At 33.9% G+C, this 4,225-nt stretch overlaps 1 long non-coding RNA gene across 2 annotated transcripts; it reads right to left on the bottom strand.

The window, feature by feature from the left end:
• Positions 1-205: 205 nt before the first annotated feature.
• Positions 206-2,550, bottom strand: LOC145094923 (uncharacterized). 2 transcript variants are annotated; one of them, XR_013703648.1, is made up of 4 exons: positions 2,185-2,550; positions 1,659-2,093; positions 1,489-1,579; positions 206-1,362 (listed from the first exon to the last, which is right to left on the bottom strand). It is a non-coding gene; the product is annotated as an uncharacterized LOC145094923 (long non-coding RNA). The 2 variants fall into 2 exon arrangements; XR_013703647.1 differs by having other exon boundaries at positions 1,659-2,550.
• Positions 2,551-4,225: the final 1,675 nt, after the last annotated feature.

Here is a 4,225-nt window from a genome sequence, read left to right as displayed (position 1 = left end):
GCGGTGGGTGAGAACGGACACATATAAAGTTGCCATTTTATAGGAAACAACCTTATACCCCCCTTATAGACCGACTTCATGAATGAGGCCTACTAACTGTAAGACTGACTTGTTCTTATACACACACACACACACACACACACACATATATATATATATATATATATATATATATATATATATATACTACTGGGGTATCTGACCTTTAGTCAAACTTTGAATATGTATGGACCAATAACATAACTTGACTATGGAAAAAATAGTCTTAGCCTAGTTACATGTATGTCGTTTTTTAGTGACCAAAAACCTATCCTCTTGCGAGTTCAGCTCATATAACCCATGTCCCTCATGTATTCATCACTACACATGGAACAACATTACCAATAGAGATAAAGGTATACCAATAAGTAATTTTAATACAAGGGTAAAATAGTCTAAAATGTCATCATATTGTTGGTCTCTGCCCTATGCCCTGTCTAGGCATATCAACCTGTAACATACATATCAAGGACATCAAGTTGAACACAATTAAACAATAATATATCACTTGAATTAGTAAAGATTTTTCCATAGATGTTTCAAGGAAATGTGTTACCAAATAGTGAGTGATATATCTGGAGAAGGAGATCAAAGTTTTGATAGCAACTCATGATATGCCTAAAGTGTATATATTATTACTCTGCTTTCTCTCCCTGTAACCATAAGCAAAAACTATTTTTCTCGAACAACTTATACAAAAAAGGTAGGTACAATTCCTACAATTTCAGCTCATCTTAACAACATATAAGAAAATATGTATTGAATAAAAAATTTCATTCCTTTTCAGATCATTTGCATAACCAAAAAAACCATTTCATATCTTGTTAAAATAGTAAAAGTAAATATTTAGTTTATTTGAAATTTTGCATATATAGAGCTATAAGTAAAACAATAGTGAATTAAGTCCCCCTTTTAGATTGTATTTGATTGTTTCAACAACTTGATCTTGAGGTAATTATTGAAGGCTCTTGTATCTGTCAATTAACATTTTATTTTATATTAGTGGACTGTTAAACAAGGAATTTATTTCACAAAAATGCAAAGTTTGTTCTTCTAAAACAATGTCATGTTGCAAATTCTTAACAGTTTCATGGCATCACATTAAAACAATCATGAAACTATTCAACATGTCATCCAAATAATTATTTTTTCCATTAAAAATATGGAATGTTTCTATAAAAAAAAGCAAACCAGAATGCACATACTTATGTAGCTTACAACATAAGGTTTCACAATAACACATGTGTACTTACCAATATGACAGCATACTGAGACGTATTAAGCTTTCAAGAGGTTTCTTCCGCCACTTGTTTTAATTGAGATCTGAAAACAGGCTAGTTTGAATGGTGTCAACAAATGAAAACAAAAATCTTGTACACGAGCAAACCATAAATGAGAAGAATAAGCTAGAAGTGGATGAATCATAAGTCATTTATGTAGAAAATGTACCTATTTGACTTCAAATCACCAGAAACTTCAATCAGCAGTTTCCAAATCCCCCATTTCAATAAACCAACCAGTAACCTATGTTTGATAACACCTGAAATTTATGGGTTTAGTCAAGAATCATTTGTAAATGAAACCCACAATCGTAAACTATTAAAGAAAACTTAGATTACCTGACTAATCTGCCTTCAAATCATCGAGGAATCAACACCGGTTTTAAGGATAAGGCAGAGGTGATGCATATATCCTTAGGTTTTCTAAGAGAGTAATGAGGTGATGGTTGTGATGAAACAGGGAAGATGACAGCCTGAGATCCGTATGGCTTGAGAGAAAGAGAGAGAGAGAGAGAGAGAGAGAGAGCTTAATCTCGTATAGCGGTGGCCAAGGTTAGTTGGTGGCGAGTGGCTGTAGATGGTGGTGAACATAGCAGCGAATGGTGGTTGGCTGTGGATGGTGCGGAAGAAGCAGCAGCGGATCTGGTTCACATAGAGAGAAGAAGGCAGTAGTACAAATTCTAGGGCTTCTAGAAACAATGTGTGAGAATTGGAGTATGGATAGCGAGAAAATGGGGTGATCCGTGTGCTTTCAACATACATCAGTGGATGGTTCTAGCAGATCAAGGTAGACAGTGACAGAAAAGTGTGGTAAGTTTAGGTTAAGATTTTGTATAGATCTGAAAAGTAAAAGATTAGAAGGCACCTAGGTGCAATCGAGATGGAAAGAAGTTTCAGATCTTCAACATCGAAGCTGAATGGCTGATTTCTTGGAGGAAATGGGGAGCTGGTTGATTCAATCTTCTTGAACCTGCACAAATGAAAGAACAAACATATGTTAGAGTAGAAAAAAGAGAGAAATCACGGCGACGATATAGAATGATAGTGACTATCGTTTTTGATGACGGCCACGGAGCTGAAAAGTGAAGGCGTTTCAGAGGACATGGTCAAATTCAGAGAGAGAACATAGATGATGGAACAAAGAAAGAAGAGGAGGATGCTAAATTCAAAATGGCTCCGACGTTTTTTGAGAGCTCAATTCAAATTACTATGTTTCTAGATTTCAAAAAGAAAATTTAAATTGCCCGCCCACGTGAAAACGGTGGGGCCAATAGTCATCCGCTGCCAACCAAAGGAGTCTTAATATCTTTAAAACATTTCATGCATAAATGTTTTGTATATGATGCTCCAATACTTCTACATAACAAATAAAAGATTGTGATTGGTTAAAAGCTTTTGACAAGGATCACTGATAAAATCATCTACACCGTCTATAAAATATCCAAGGGTTTAGAATTCATTTGCTTGAGTTTTAAGACAATTGTCTTAATTTTTTGAGGGTCCCACATTTATGTATGCTTTATAAAGTATATATATATATATATATATATATATATATATATATATATATATATATATATATAAACTTATAATATTATAATTGTATAAGAGTTGAATTTTAAACTTTTAAAACTCTAGGGTTTGGAATTAAAGTATTCTAAAGTGACTTTACATATTCCAAAAGTTTAGGGCAAATTAAACCTTTCATTTCTTTCACATATGAGTTTTAATGAGTTTAATGGAAAAGACTGTTGGAATTTCATAACTTGAGGACAAGTTATGGAGTCCATTATAAAGCATTTAGATCAACAATTAAACTAACAAGCATGTCATATAATTTCTATGATCTAACAAGACTCATAATCATGCATAATTCATATCAACAATTTTCAAGAATCATATAAACTTAATATAAAACTTGAAACTTTGACAATTATCTTTGAAATTGGATAAGCATAATCATTACCACATCAAAAACAGGTTTACCGATCTAAAAATAGTTTAAGGTAATGATCCTACTCCAATTCCAACATTGAAACTCGAAATTCTGCACTCAGGGCCTCCAACTCGTCGAGTGCAAGAACCAACTCGGCGAGTCGGATGAATTTCAAGATTGACTCGTCGAGTCCTCGCATAGGACTCGGCAAGTTCACTGAATAGTGAGTAGAAAATCGATTTTTGTAGCAAGTAGCATCAAGTATAATTGAAAGCAAGCCTAGGCTCTGATACCACTGTTGGGTTTTGAGTATTCTAACACTCCTATGGTGTGCATGCAACCCTGGAAACCTTGGATCTATGTTTTCTCTATTTTACATTCAAACTTTCATTTTTCCAAGGTTTCATCCTAACTAGCATATTATGGGGTATATGTAATACAAAATTCTAGTAGAATGACATACCTTTCTTGTAGCTTTGATTCCTTAAGACTTTGTGAGCCTAGCACTCCGAATGTGATGCCTCAAATGCTTCACACAGCACCACCAACAATTGGAATAACTTTTGAGAAGATTATATTGCACCAAAATCGGCTCGCCTTCACTTGTGTATCATATGTGCCCATTCCCAAGCTGATGGGGTCCTTTATATAGTGTAATGCAATTAGGGTTACACCATGCAAACCCTAATGTGCAAGTCTTTCCGTATTCCTTATGCTCCCTGGGTTTTGACCTCCATGGAGCATCCATGGGTCGCCCAACGGATTTAGCCCAACATGTAGAATCATGGATCATAAGCCTACTATATAAGAATGAATAATTTACACAATCAATCCCTATATATTTAATTAGTCTATTTTGATAACAAAATTAATTCCAAATAAATTATTGACCAATACTAATTAAATAATATGATTTCATATGAATATATTAGAACTTATAATATAATAACAAATCATAAATATCCTCTTC

The sequence above is a fragment of the Lactuca serriola genome, chromosome 3 (genome assembly GCF_051521515.1).
Source record: "Lactuca serriola cultivar US96UC23 chromosome 3, Lser_US96UC23_V15, whole genome shotgun sequence".
Lineage (NCBI taxonomy): Eukaryota > Viridiplantae > Streptophyta > Magnoliopsida > Asterales > Asteraceae > Lactuca > Lactuca serriola.
This window is presented reverse-complemented; position numbering and strand designations above follow the sequence as displayed.